The sequence below is a fragment of the Neofelis nebulosa genome, chromosome 10 (genome assembly GCF_028018385.1).
Source record: "Neofelis nebulosa isolate mNeoNeb1 chromosome 10, mNeoNeb1.pri, whole genome shotgun sequence".
NCBI classification, from domain to species: Eukaryota; Metazoa; Chordata; class Mammalia; order Carnivora; family Felidae; genus Neofelis; species Neofelis nebulosa.
This window is the reverse complement of record NC_080791.1, coordinates 56,686,591-56,701,893: the sequence shown is the minus strand read 5'-3', so window position 1 is coordinate 56,701,893 and position 15,303 is coordinate 56,686,591. Positions and strand designations below refer to the sequence as shown.

The window sequence follows — 15,303 nt, the reverse complement described above, 5'->3', positions numbered from 1 at the left end:
AGTTACAAATGTTCAAAAATGTGGATATTTCATCTCTAAATAATTTTACTTTAAAATCTGATATTCGTTAATTACAACGTATATAGTTCTTAAAAAAATTTTTTTAATTAACATCTATTTTTTGAGAGTCAGAGAGAGACAGGGCACCAGCAGGGGAGGTGCAGAGAGAGGGAGACACAGAATCGGAAGCAGGCTCCAGGCTCCGAGCTGTCAGCACAGAGCCCGACATGGGGCTTGAACCCACGAACCGTGAGATCACGACCTGAGCCGAAGTCAGTCGCCCAACCGACTGAGCCACCCAGGCGCCCCACAATGTATATAGTTTTAATATCCATAGATAATTTCAAGGAATGAAAACAAGTTTTGAGGATGTAAGTTCTCCTTTCTTTACATTTACTTTAATTTACGTTTTTGATGGAAATATAATCTATACACTTGAAATATAATCGCATTTTATTTTCGATCCTTCAGATGATTACCATCAATATCCAATTTTTAAATGATGTGAAAATCTTGATTACAACAATACAACTATAGTGATCTTGTAAAAATGAAGACAATATATTTTACAAAATAATAAGTAGCAATGTATCCGAACATCACCAACAAAGCCCCCAGATGTGTACTAATACCTACATTCAGTCTCCTTTGCTATTCAGTCACTCTCAGTTGTATAAAACCTTTATGTGTATATTTCAATTTGTATTATGAAGATATATCTGTCAAGATGAGAAAATCAAATTATTTCATTGAGCAATTTCTGAGTTGTGGTATCACCTTCAAATATCTGACAAAGTATATGGGCCTCCATTTGCATTTTTCCCCCCCGGGCCCAGCAAACTCTGCCCCAGGCCTGCCTGTCCACTCCCCGCCCACCAGCTCTCACTTCTGTGGGGCCCAGGCCGCCTGCCCTGGTCACTTCACCTGAGCATCTGCTGGGCTGCCAGCCAGCTCTGTCTTCCCTGGAGTCTGCCTTTTAGAAAGCACTGTACCCATGAAAGGTCCTCATGCTTAGATGTGGGCCTTATTTCTAGAGCCGACTGGGGTTCCTTCAAGGACAGTGACCGTGACTTGACTAGCATCTCCCTCAGACCTGCTGCTCCTTAAAGTCCCTTACCTTCCAGCACCATCTGGGAAGGGACGTGGCCCAGGGGGCCTAGAAGTGTCTGGCAGCCCCCTGGCCATCAGGCTGAGCGGATGGACCCACTGACCTCTGGTCCCCACAACTGGTTTTCTCCTTTGCACCCCTTCTCAGTCCACCTCTACCCATGCCCGCCTTCGGCCCACTTACTCCGCGCCTACTGGTCACACTGATCCCCTTGGACTAAAGCCACCAGAATGCACGCTCCTGAGAAACCTCCACCTTCCCGGTCCACCACCCTTCCTAGCATCTTTCACAGAGCGCTTCCAGAGAGCAGGAGCCAGGTTCCGGAGGGGGACAGGGTAGGGGAGAGTAGGAGACTAAGCCAGGAGACCTGGGCTCTGAGCCTGGCTTGGCCACTGGCCGGCAGGTCAGCCTCCTCTCTAGGCTCAGGTCTTCATTCCTCAAATGGGTTATAGCCACCAGCCCAGATTCCCCGTGGGAGGATTGGGGGAACCCAGTGGACAGGGAGAACCGATGTGATAGGACCTAACGCCATCCGTCTCGTGTTTCCCACTGGCCTGGCGCATGCCGGTCCATCTACCGCAGCACCGTCGACCACATGCAGAGGGCCGGCCGTAGCCTTGAAAGGGACAGAGAGTCTGTCCACTCTCTCCTCTGTCTCCCTCAGCCTCCCATTGCACCTGCACTCTGCAGACGGCAGAACAGCTCAAGGGCTCTGGGTCCCTTGTTCGAGGGCACAGCTATGTGAATGGCAGAGCCAGGATTCGTACTCGGACTCCCAAGCCAGTCTACACAACCATAAATCCAGTCACCAGCACACAGTCCCTGAGCTCTTCTGTGTGCCAGGAGAGGCTCCGAGCCCTGGTGGGGGAGCCCGCTGTCTAATGGTATAGAGAAAGGCACCGAGTGCCCTCCGAACAAAGGAGGCATGAGCTGGGGGTGGGGTGCAGGGGGGCCTTGTTGGCGGATCAGCGCTTTCTCCTAGCCTCACCCCAACCTAGTCCAGCACTGGATCCACTGGAGGCAGCAACGAATAGCGACGACTGAACAAGCTTGTTTCCTCTGCATCCACCACCCCAGCCAGCCGCCCCCTGCCCGCTCCTTGGAAGGAAGGGTAGGCAAGGAGGAGCCCAGGCCTTGGGATACGTGTGCTAGACATTAAGCCTGGGGAAAGCAGGACCTCGTCCATCTTTCCACAGTACGTCCATAAATGGTTGTCAGAGGAACTAGTGATAAACAGCGCGCACTGACCACTGGGGTCCCTACCTCAGTCCATCCTGTTCATTAAGGACTTAGTGCAGGTTCCAAATCAGACAGGGCTGGGAGCCAGAGCAGAGCTGATAAATGGTAAGGTGCTTCCCTAACCAGCCAGGGGGCAGGGAGCAATTCCTGGCCCTGTCACCTCCACCCTTTTGCTGTGTGATCTTGGGCAAGTCACTTTGCTTCTCTGGGTATCAAACAGGGATTAACACCATGTTGAAACCACCAGACCTAAGGTGGGTGGATACAACACTTTGGTGAGAAACATGGGGCACTGAGGCTCAGAGAGGGGAGCTGACTTGGCCAAGGTCACACAGCAGGCACAAGAGTCTGAACTAGGACCCAGGCCTGTCATGCTCTACAGCGCTGGACTCCCAAAGGCCTTAGCGGGGAGGCCAGATTGTGAGTGACATCCCTTGTGGTATCACAGGGGTGGGAGAAGGGTTGGGGCAGATTCTATCTGGGCTACCCCAGGAGGACACCACCAGTTAAAGTCATCATCGTCAGAGTCCTGAAAGCATAACTCCTGCTTGTTTGTTTCTGGGACATGCTGACCAACATGAGTTCCAGAAGCAATCCTTGAACACCTGGGCTTTGCCCATAGACATGGTGGGCGGGGGGGGGAGGGGGGGGGTTGGGGGGGGTGCCGTGGGCCGAGAAGAAAAGTCAAATTCAATTCAGGTGGGGATGGGCCCCAAGGGCCTTGATTTCCTCTGTGGTGCTCAATGCTTCCATGGCCCTGATCTAACCACTGCCCCTGGGCCCTCTGCCATGTCCTGCTCTTCACAGATGCCCCCTAGGCTGTGCAGGCAGGGCTGGAGATGCAAGTGGCTCAGAGGCAGACTTCTCCAGAAGGGTCTACAGCAAGGCAACCTGGCGAAGGTGGAAAGGCTGCATGAAGCCGAGTCATCAGGGAGAACCTTGGGGGCTGGGGCCACGTCTGCCAGCTGAGGAGCTCTGTGAGTTTCTGCTTCTGGAAGCTGAGAGAGCGTGAGCCAGCACCTGGGCCTGGGGGAACAGTGGAAGCACAAGGAAGGTTCTGCCTCTTGGTGGTCCCTCCCAGCAGCCAGCATCTGTGGAGGTGTGTGGGTGGACTGCCCTGAGGCTGTTGGAATCCCTTTGCCTGCGGTCATGGCCGGTCCCCAGGGCCCCCTTTTACCGGTGACCACCTGGGTAAAGGTCTAAGTTCTCTAGCATCCTTGCCCTCGGTCAGCTCTGGCCTCATGTCCCCAGAGCTTGCTTCTCCTCCTCTTTCTGGTTCTACTTTCCCTATTACTTTAGCAGCTTGTTTTCTGGAAAACTTCCTAATAAGTCACTCTCATGTGAACCCTTGTCTCAGGGTCTGCTTCGAGATCGCCCCACCTCAGACAGCTATGAGGTCAGTGCCATTAATTTTCCCATTTCAGAGACAAGGAAACTGAGGCTGAGACTCGGAGTTGTTCAAGCTCCCCCATGTGGCAAGCAGCAGAACGAACTTGACTTGAGGTGGGCTCCCTGAGGAAAGCCTGGGCCGGCATCATCTGAGCCTATGTACATCCCTCCCACACTCTACTCTCCTGGCCATCTGAGCTAACTTACGTTTTTTCCTTTTTTCTTTTTTTTATTAGAAGGAAAGCAGGAGAATCTGCAGATGATCCAAGGGGGATGACTAAGTCCTCAGATTCTTCTCGTTGGCTCAGATCCTGTTTTGGTCAATCCTTGTGAATCAGGGCGGGTCTGACATTCTGGGAATGCAGGGAGACTTCAAACCAACTTCATGAAAACAAGTTGTAAAAACACTGGCCGCCACTCAAAGCGGCCGGCTGATCAGCTTGGCTCCGCAGAGCAGGGTTGAACAAGTTCACCAGAAGGGAACGCACAGCAGGAGAGACTTCGGCTAGACCAAGAGGAAGAACTTCCCAGTAATTGGGAAGAAAGGGAGTGCTAGCTGGAAAGGGGGGGAGGGGGACAGACTGGGTGAGACTCGGGCTTGTTCAGGGAAGGAGCCAGCCCAGAAGGGGAGCAGGGCGAGACGGCTGTGAACACCTGCTCCAGTTCGGCAGACAGCCACCCCCTAACCTGAGGGAGCTGGGCGTGGCCTCCTTGGAAGCCTGAGGATCCGTGTGCCCTGACCTTCCCAGGCTTTTCTTGTTTGAAGCAGCTATGAAGCCACCCCTAGAGCCCTACAGACCCAAAACCACCAGAGGCCAACTCCGCCCAGCCCTGAGCTTCAACCACTGACTTGCAACCTGCGTTAGGAGGATGCTCTGAGTTTGTGGGGCTTCTGCCTCCTAGGACGTCAAAAGTCTCTGCATGTAAGGTCCTCCCACTCCCAGGGTGGCCAGGTACACTGGAGCCTGGCAGAGCTCAGGGCAGGACTGAGGGCCGCCACCATGCCACCTCCTCCTCCCCTGCTCTGCACAACCATCCCTCCTGGAAAATCTGCCCCCTCCAGGCGCCCTCCCCCCGGGCCCCAGCAGAGAACCAGTACAGGTGTCCACAGCAGTCTCACCCTGCTCCTCCTCCCTCGGCACCTCCTCTGGGCTGGCTCCTTGCAGGCGGCAAAGAATAGGCCCTGAGTCTATTCTCACTCGGTCTGTCCCCCTCCACCCCAACCCAGCTAGCACACCCCTTATTTCCTTCCTTCTCATCCAAATCTCTGAAAGAGTTGTCTACACTCACGTCTCCACCGCCTCCCTCCCACCTGCTGCTAAACCCACAGCCCTGTGCTCCCGCCAAGTTCAACCATGACCTCCACATGAGTGAGCCCACCGTGCAGCTCTCATTCTTCCCTGACATTGTGGGCCTCACCCTCCTTCCGGAAACCTTCTGGACCCTGGCATCCAGGACACCACTTGCTCTGGTTTCCCTCATTGCCTCCAGGTCCCCCTCTCTGCCCAGAGCCTCGTGCTGCACTTTCTCCTACGCCCTTTGTCCTCCCTTGCCCTTCACACTCTCCTTGTGCAAGATCACCTAGCACCGCTGTCTCTGCCTGGACCACGCTCAAGTCTGGAGTATCCAGGGACCCCTGGTCATCCCGGCCTGGACACCCCAACAGGAACCTCACACCCCCAGTGGCGCAATGATGACTCATCACATTCCCCCAAACCTGCTCCACCCCTGTGCCTTATCTCAAGGCACCTCCATTCTCCAGTCTTCCAGGCCCGGCAGATGAGAATCACCCTTCCCACCCATCTTTCTCAAGCCCCCAGGCCCACCTGGCATCTGTTCTCCACCTCCCCTCCCCTCCCACCAAATAGCCCTGCAGTCTCGGCTCAAACTCCTTCCGCAGGAAGACTTCCTTGACTCTCCTGGTAGACTTGGGCATGCCTTTTCCTGTTTCCATGGGCCCTGCACAGCCCGGTTCAGCAGCCATGCTCGTGTTCAGCTGCACACTGATGTCCCTGGCTGGCTCCAAGAGTAGAGGTGGTGCCTGATTTGAGGACCACCTGCAAGTTCTGCACAGAGGAGCCCCTGGGAGAGGCTTTCCAGATCTGGGGAACTCGTCTTTCTGCTGAATTTGCCCCACTCGTGAGATCTGGACCTCCCCTCAGCCCACACACCTGCCAGAGCAACGGCTGTCTCTGCTCCACCCCTCCTCAGGGCTTAAAACACATGAGCACTTGGCCCCTTGTCGACACATTCTAACCTGTCTGCCATTTATAAGGAGAGACCCCATGGGGCCTGCAGGAAACCAAGGGCCCCCTCTCATACATGTGCTAGCACATGCACAAACACACAGAGGCAGACATACACAAACTTAGAGCACATATTCACAGGCAGACCCAGGCAATACACATGGATACGTGAATACACACAGGCTCATGGAGGCACACGCAGGTGTAGACAGGCCCATAGCTATAGCACTCTGGAAGCAGTGTGGTCTTGGGCTTCTGCTTCCCTCACGGACACCATGGGTGCCAGGAGTCAAGGTCAGCTTGGCTGGAGCTCAGGGTTGTCTCTCACAGCTGCATGCAGGGCAGGGGCTGGGGCGGGAGGAGACAGCAACCGTACTTGCTCTGCTGTTTCGACCCTTCCTTCCCTCTCAGTTTCCATAAACTCTTCCTCTGGGAAGCCCTCCCTCTCAGTGCTAGGTGGGGAGGTTGCCCCCGAAGGGGATCCTGCCTGGATCCCACCCCAATCTTTCCCTTGGGCCCCTTCTCACGTGTAAGGGAAGGGCTGGACCGGCCCCGTCACAAGCCCAGAGCTTTTAGGGTCAAGACCGAGTCCCTTTTCCCAGCGCTAGTCCAGCCTTGCCTCCACATAGCAGCTCAAATCCCTCTCCCGAGTAATCCTTGGCGGTTCCCTTTCCCAGGTGCAGCACCAGCATCAGAGATTATCGCTCAGCACCGGAGGGCCCATCTAATCCTCAGGACAGCCCTGCTGGGGTTGGTGCGCTCCTGCTCCTTTTACAGGTGAGAGACAAGGTGACTTTCCCAGGACCACATAGCTGCTAAAGAGCCCCTTCTTCTCTTTCCTTGAAATCAGGCTCCCGACCTCCAAATCCACGACCTCCCTCAGGAGGGAGCACTGGCCTTAGAGAGTGGCTGGGGGGAGGCTTCGGGGGTGGAGGGTGGAGGATCTCGTAGGGAGGAGCCCTGCACCCGAAGAGCACCTGTTCCTGTCAAACTGAACCAGAGGCAGCCCTCAGTGCCACTGCACCTGCTGCAGCCATGTGGCCAGCTTGAGGCTGGATCCTTTGCTAACTTGCTGTGGCATCTGGAGCAAGTCACTGGGCCTCAGTTTCCCAATCTGTAATGTGAACGGGGTGGACACTACAACCCCCGGGATCTGTTCCATTTGGACCCTGTGAAGCTGCACACTAGGCAGGGGTGTTGGAAGGGGAGACCATGAGGGTGGCGGGGTGGGGGGGGGGTGCGTCCCCTGCAGATGGGGCTGAGGCATGAGGAGGAGGCCATTGAGAGTTCTCTGGCCCTGCCAGCTTCCCTAGGGTTGTCTGCTAGGCTCTTCCAGACCCCTCTGCCAAGGCAGGCACCCTCCCACCCTTCCATCTCCCCTTGCAGCAGAGAAAAATTGCAAAGTGTCCAATATACTAGAAGGGGAGAAAAGGCAAGTGAGTGTGGTTATGCTCATCACATGCAAAACTGATGCAAACGCCCTGGGCAAACACGCGGGCACGAGTCCCATCATTCCTGCCCTCTCCCTATACCCCCTAAGTCCAGTACCTCCCCCAGTTCTGCTGGTCACACCTCAGAAGTGGCTCCCTCATTAGGGTACTCCAGCCCTTCATATCTCTGCCTGAGAAACAGCCAAGAACTCCCTGGGAGCCACGGGATCAAATCCCATCCGCAAAACTTTTCTCAGCCTGGCCTCCGTCCACTCTCCCAGCCCCCCTCCCCCACCTCACCTCAGGGGAGCCCCTGCCACCAGGAGCTAAGTCCAGGCCTCAGGAACTTTACACTCCACACCTTTACACAGCTCGTTCCCTTTGCACAGAGGGCCCTCCCACTTGCCCCTGCATGTTGAATTCCTATAGATCCCTCAATACCCAAGTGAGAAATGCTACAGTTCATCGAATTGGCTTCCGCACTGGGAATCAGGTCTTAAAATCAGCACATCATGAGTAAATTGCATACGGTCACCCTTGACTATATATAGCTATCGCTTATATACAATGCCTAGTCACCGTTCTAGACAGCTCCTGTGTTTTGACTTACCTAACTCTCACAACTGTGGCAGACTGTATTTTCAAAGACAACTGCAGCAGTAGCTTTCACCCCACATGCGCCTCCTACAATGTTCCTAGGGAGAGGTAGGGTTTAGGCTACCCCCACTTGAATCTGGGGGGTGCTTGGGAGTAATGGCAGAAGTGACCCTATGAGACTCCCAAGGCCAGTTCATCGAATGTGATGCAGCTTCTGTGGAGTTCACTGGGGTACCCCTGCTGGAGTGTTGGGCCACCATGTAGACAACCTGACTGCTCCGAGGCTCCCAGAGGAGCTCACAGATGGAAACGAAGCCCGGAAACTACATAAAGATCAAGAGAGGCCCAGCCAACCTCCAGCTGCCCCAGCTCCTCATTGCTGTAGCCATCATCTGGCTTATAACCATGTCAGAAACACTGAGCCAGAACCACTCGGCTGAGCCCATTAAAAAAAATTTTTTAACGTTATTTTTAAGAGAGAGAGAGAGAGACAGAGTGTGAGTGGGGGAGGGGCAGAGAGAGAGGGAGATACAGAATCCGAAGCAGGCTCCAGGCTCTGAGCTGTCAGCACAGAGCCCAACACGGGGCTCGAACTCACAAACCGTGAGATCATGACCTGAGCTGAAGTTGGACGCTTAACCGACTGAGCCACCCAGGTGCCCCTCAGCTGAGCCCATTTTAGACTGCCAAGCTATACAAACTGAGATAATAAAATGGTTGTTCTTATATAAAGTCACTGAATTGCAAGGCGATTTGTAATAACAGTCACTGGAACATCGTTATCCCCACTTTAGGGAAAAAGAATCAGAGGCAGACAGGTTAAGCAATTTGGCCAAGATCACAGAGCACAGTCAGGCAATTGGCAGAGGCAGGATTGGAACACAGGCAGTTTAGCCCCAGAATCCACACTATTTACTGCTACACCACACTAACTGCCTTCGAGGTCGGCTTGGTCTCCAGGCCCACAGCAGGCCTCGGGGAGTGTTTGCTGAATAGATGACTAGGGAAGGAATAAGCAAATGAACAGGTGAGTGAAAGCAGAGTGTGAGCTCCCAGGTGCAAGGCAGGACCTCAGACAAGCCTGAACCATGCAAAGGAGTCCGACACAAGCCCCTCATCGCTGGGGCAGTGCTGCTGTCCACAGCCCTGGGAGAAGGAGGCCATCAGAGGAGCCCAGCTGATGCTACCTGCCTCTGGCCCTGTACAGAGGAGCCTGAGATGCTCATCTCCCTGCTCCCTGCCTCCCCCAGCCCTGCATGCCACAGGATTACACACAGGCCCCTGGAGAGCCAGTCCCACCTGAGGACCAGGCCTATGGATCCTGGAGACCACAGCAGGAAAGTTCCTGGGCCGGAAGGCTGGAGACCTTAGTTTAATCCTGCCATGGCCACTGTCTGATTGTGCAGACTTGGGCAAGTCTCTGCCCCTCTGTGGGCCCAGGTGCTCTCCCGCTCCACTGTTTTAAGATTCACCAGATGCTGAGCTGGCCTCGTAGAAGGGGGTTAAGGTGGGCTTGGCATGTGGATCCCCTAAACCCCAAAAGGTATCTGTCCCAAGATGAAAAGTGCATGATGAGAATGAATCCCCCCACCCCCGCTTCACTGTCTTGCCGGGCATTTCTACACACACAATTTCTAATCCCTGCACCCCCCCCCCCCCACCAGGCACAGCAGTAAGGGGCGAAGGACTCAGACCCACAGCTCAAGTGATGCTAGAAGCCAGGGTCCAAACTAGGCCGGCTCACCTCCCAAACCCCCACTCTTCACAGTAGCAAGAGGTGACGCAACCCACATGTCCACTGGCAAATGGATAAACGTGTGGTATGCATGCACCCTGTAATATTATTCAGCCGCTAAAAAGGGAAGGAAACCTTGTCACATGCTACAACATGGACAAACCATGAGGACATTATGCCGAGTGAAATAAACCAGTTGCAAAAAGACAAACACAGTGTGATCTCACGTATATGAGGTATTTAGAGTAGTCAAATTCCTAGTGGGATGCAGGTTGCCAGGGGCTGGGGGCTGGGGAATGGGGGGCGGGGGCAGAATGGAGAGTGGCAGTTTCCTGGGTATTTCAGTCTTGCTAGTTGAAAAGTTCTGGAGATCTGTTGTGCAACAATGTGAATAAAGTGAACACTACTAAGCTGTACGCTTAAAAGTTATTAAGACGCTGGGGCGCCTGGGTGGTTTAGTTGGTGAAGTGTCCAAGCCTTGATTTTGGTTCAGGTCATGATCTCACGGTTTATGGGTTTGAGCCCCATGTCGGGCTCTGCACTGGCAGCATGGAGCCTGCTTGGGATTCTCTCTCTCTCCTTCTCTGTCTGCCCCTCCCCTGCTTGCTCACTCTCTCTCTCTCTCAAAATAAACTTAAAAAAAATTATTAAGATGGTAAATTTTAAGTCATGTGTATTTTAGCACAGTTAAAAAAAATCCCCCACTCTTGGGGTAGAGAGGGAGGTTACAAGGGCTTTAGGGAGGGGAGTCCAGGCAGGCTCCACAGAAGTGGGGGACTTTGAGTTGGGCAGGATTTGGGTAAGTGCAGATGGTTCTAGGGCACTACAGGCTCGCACCTTTGGCCCCTGCTTCCCTCCTTCTCTCCTAGGACCTGGCTGACTCCGCCCCCCAGCCCACAACAGCCCTTCAGATCTGCACACCAAAGCAGTGCCCAAAGGGGAGCAGGCACTGGAAGAAAGAAGGGATTTCTTAAATACCTACTATGTGCTCCCAGCCCACTTGCTTCATGACCCCTATCCTTCTGGGACACGGTCTTCCCATCTGTACAACCGAAGGGTGACCCAGGATTCCTCCCAGTTCTCACACTGGCAATAATCTCTGAGGGGAGAGGGAGGTGGGAGGCACCAAGGACCTGCAGAGAGGGGGACCAGGACACTCACTGTTCAAAAGTCCAGGAATCTGGTGCTGTGGCCTCGTGATCCTGCCCCAAGCAGCTTCTGTCCACTTCACAGAAGGGGAATCTGAGCCCCAATGGGATCTGGTTTTGTTCCAACTCAACAAACAGGTGCCTGCACCTACTCTGTGACAGGATCACAATTCCTCTTCCCAATCCAGTCCTGGAGTAACATAAAGGAAAGCACAATTCGCGGCACCTGGGCGGCTCAGTCAGTTAAGCATATGACTTCAGCTCAGACTATGATCTCACAGTTCATGAGTTCGAGCCCCGCGACGGGGCTCTGTGCTAACAGCTCAGAGCCTGGAGCCTGCTTGGGATTCTGTGTCTCCGTTTCTCTCTGCCCCTTCCCTGCTTGTGCTCTCTCTCTCTTTCTCTCTCTGTCTCTCTCTCAAAAACAATCATTAAAATAAAAATGAAAAAAACAAAAAAGTAAAGCACAATTCATTGCACCAAGACAAGTCCTCCATGCCTAGGGCTTTCTCCAGGAATTGAGACTCTCACCTCTCCCCCCGACTCAGGAATCTTTTGCCCCCAGAAGGAACGAGGTGGGACAGTCCTTGGTTCCAATCTCAGCTCTGCAAAGTACTAGCTGGACATCATCCCTATGATGTCCATGAGGACACCTCCCAGCTGCACCCCTCTGAGGGTTGATGAGGCACAGGCACAAACACAGAGCCCAGCAGGGTCTGGCATACAGTAGGCACTCAATAAATGGCCACCATCGACAGCTCTCTCCTTGAAGACAAAGCCATTTTTGTGGATCTGTTTGCTCCTCTCAGAGGCCAGTTTGTTTGTTTGAACACTTCCCAGAGAGCTTTCTCCCCCAGGAACACTGGGTGATGCTCCCTAGCCAGCCCCAGGGACGAGACGGGAGGAGCAATGAGCCTCACTGATGGAAAAAAAATCAAATCATCATCACGTGGAAACAAGAGAGAAGTCCTGGGGAAGCCCGTGGTGGCCCCAGCACCCTTCACCCACCTTCTCCCTCCTCCACCCAGGAGGACCCACAATGGCCCCAGATCCCGCTTAATAAGCCCCCTGGGCCAGGCTGGGAGGCCTGATGCGATCGGCTGCTACTTAAATCACACAAAGCCTTCTATTCTTAGCTGAGCAGGGGCCTAGTTCCTTGCCAGCTGCCGGTCAGCTCTGTCAGCCCCGTCAGCCCGTGGTGCAGGCCTGGGGGGTCAATCGTGACCACAAGGAGGTGTCAGGAGGCCCTTGACCTTCCCGAAGCCTGAGGCCTGTGTGAGGGGGCTGCAGAGCACAGCCCTGAGGCCGGAAAGGAAGGTGAGGCTGGGTTCTCTGCCCTGGGCCACTGGCCTGCACCCCGGGCCACCCTCCTGCAGAGCCCCCAAGCACCTACTATGTGTCACTCGTGCTTTTATTCCCCAGTAGAGTTTTATAGGGCATTTCTCACCGGAGTCTCACAACCCTGAGAGTTAGGTATCCATGACCTCCCTTTTATGGGGACGGGGAGACTGGGGACTCACCCTGGGCCACTGGCAAATATGCAGAATCACACCTCACACCCAGGGCTGCCTGGCTGCAGAGCGTCGCCTGTCCCAACAGGAAGGCCCACCACACCTGCTGACCCAGAAGCTCCTCTGCTGGGGTCATCGGTGTGAGAACGCGTCTAAGCTGCACTGACCTTTTCAAGGAGCTGAAGAGAAGTTTTCTTTCTCCTGCTTAGACACCACATCATGCCTCCAAAGTCCTGATTTCTTTGCTCTGGGCTATAATTAGATCCTCCCTGAAAATTGGTGGCCTACTATGTGCCCGGCACCTTCCTGGATGTCCCACCTGCTGGGTGTTTTGATCTGACCTTACGGTAGCCTCGTGAGGTTGGCCTTGTCGTCAGCATTTTACAGACGAGGCCGTGTCACAGATCTAAGGTTGCACGGGCACTGCACGGAGCTGGACAGAAACCGGGGTGTGTCAGGCCTTTTTAAGATGGGGGAGAACTGCTGCTTATGTTTACTGGCTCTTCTTTCAATGAACTGCTTAAGTTTACGTTCCCGTTCCATGATATCCTTCCCCCTGCCGGCCCCCTCCGCCCTGCCCCCGTGCCAGCCCAAGCAGAGCCAGCATCTGTGATCCCTCTGGGTGCTGGCTGAGTCCAGCTGTCTGCCGGGAGCCCCCCTGCTGGGGCCGGGACACCATCTGGGAGCCTCTCAGGAACAAGGGCATTGAGACGGACCCTCAGAACTCTGGGAGAAGAGATGCTGGGCAGAGCCCAGTCCTGTCCCCCTGCGCCTCATCATAGGCAGAGTGGCTGTGACCAAGGATTCTGCGTGAAAAGGTGTAGGCCCCCCCTCGGAGAGCAAGCAACTAAGCCCTGCTGAAATAAAGCAGCATCCACACCACCAGAGATCTGAGTCGTCCCGACTGACATGTCCTGGCACCAACTGGGAAGTGGAAGGGATGGGCGGGGGGGGGGGGGGGGGGGGCGGGGGGGAGGGTGACTGTCTTGTTCTGCCCACGGGCCCCAACCACTCCCCTCCCCACCAGCTACCCAAGGACACAGGCCTGTAGGTGGGCAGGCCCTGTTGGACCCCATCCCTGTGAACAGGACAGGTAAGCTGGGGAGGGGGGAGTTCCTCACATGTGTTCCCCACCCTTCCCTAGAGACCAGGACCCAAAGCCCTGCAGGCGTCTGGGAAGCAGCTGGGGAGGGGGCGGTATCTGGTCCAGCCCCCAGCAGACAGGACGGGTGGTGCTGTCTCTCCTCCTATTGGAATGCACGCAGACACTGGAGTGTAAACACAGCCCTGGCCTGCATGTGCTCCTTGTACATAATTCATGGGCTCCTATGGCTTTGGCCTGGATAAAATGTACTCAGCAGGAGAAACCTGCATGGAAAACGGTATGCGGTGCCCAGGGAGCACTTCCAGGAAAGGAGTGAGTGGGCCAGAGGCCTGGGAGATTATAGTGGGCAAATAAATGTTATTTACAAGACTGGTTTACACATGTGTGGGATAAGTTAGTTTCCTATACGCTTTCACAGACTACGGCTCATTGAATCTTCACAAAAGGTCAGTGTGGAAATTACTATGATTCCCATTTTACAGATGAGGAAACTGAGGCTCAGGGGTTAAGTAACTTATCCATTTTCCCAAAGAAGGAAGCAGAACTTCCTACCCTGCACCAAACAGCTTCAGGTACACAACCCGCAACCATAGGCTGGCTCGACTCCCCTTACCCCCCAGTTACAGCCTGGAGCCTTAGAAGAGCCAGCAAGCAATGAGGACACTGAGGCACTTCATCCTGAGCCCAGTGCCCAACTGCTAAAGAAAGACAGAGAGGAGTGAATTCCAGCAGCAGAGCCAGCTTGACCTCCACCCCAGCCAACGGGCTGCCCCCTGTCCAGGGAGCCTCTGGCCCCTGCCCAGCTAGGGCAGCCCAGTGGACCTCGGGCTAGAGGGGAAATGCTCTGGGTCTTGCCCTGCACACATATCAAGAATCCCTGAGAGTCCTTCAAGGCTGGAGGGGAAGTGCTAGGTGACCTTGACTGACATGAGCACGAGCCACTCAAGGTCCAGAGAGGAGGAACCACTTGTTCAAGGTCCCACAGTAGAAGAGTCTGGCCAGTCCACAAACTGGGCACCGCCAGGTGCCAGACACACTGGGATGAATGCGACATGGTCTGGCCCTCCAGATGCTCCTGTCAGGTGGGCACATACTCTGCTGGTGTTCAGACCCTCATGATCTGCCTCAGGTAGCTTCTCCAGCCCCATCTCCAACAAACCGCCTTTCCTCCCTCTTCCCCCACCACCCTGGCTCCTTACAGCACCCCGAAGACGTAACCCACCCGTTGCCACCTTTATACCTTTGCTCAGGCTCCTGTCTTCCCAGGATGCTTGCCCACCCCCGCACCTCCCACTATAACCTCTGCGCTTCTTTGCAGAGCCTCACTCAAGATCCCCCAGCTGCCCTTGCCCACTCCCTCCCTCCTTGCCTCCTCTGAGCCTCCCCACACTCCTGACCTCCATGACAACATCTGTTCACTCTGCCCAGGGTAACTGTTCCTGGAACTGGCTCACTCATACCCCTCAGGACCTGGGACTAAAGCCCCCGACGAAATGAACTTCACACACCCACCCACCACAAAGACCCTGAACAGTTTAGAAGAACCACTTATTCCTTTTAAGGCTTGTATTTGTCTTTCTTTAAAAACCCTTCGTGGGCACGGGGAAATGAAATGGAAGGTTCTTAGTCAGACGCATCTTGGCATTTCCAAATGCTGGCTCTGTGCCTGGCACACAGTAGATGTCTGAGATATGGTCGCATGGTGGACGAAAGAATAAAAATATCTCCACCTTGCACTTCCTCCCGCTGCCTGAACCTCCGCCATTATTATCAGTTCTGTCCTGGGGCTAAACCA

The 15,303-nt window shown here is 54.5% G+C and overlaps 1 protein-coding gene across 6 annotated transcripts in view; it reads right to left on the bottom strand.

Annotated features, from left to right (window-relative positions):
* GDPD5 (glycerophosphodiester phosphodiesterase domain containing 5) overlaps positions 1 to 15,303 on the bottom strand; it is an 88,116-nt gene that overhangs the window by 57,441 nt on the left and 15,372 nt on the right. Inside the window, exon 1 of one of the 6 annotated variants that reach the window (XM_058687724.1) lies at positions 10,906 to 10,928. The exons of the other annotated variants lie outside the window; for them this stretch is intronic. The gene's annotated coding sequence lies outside the window, so the exon portion shown is untranslated. Of the gene's footprint in view, positions 1 to 10,905; positions 10,929 to 15,303 lie in introns of those variants that run through there. 6 annotated transcript variants of the gene reach the window in all.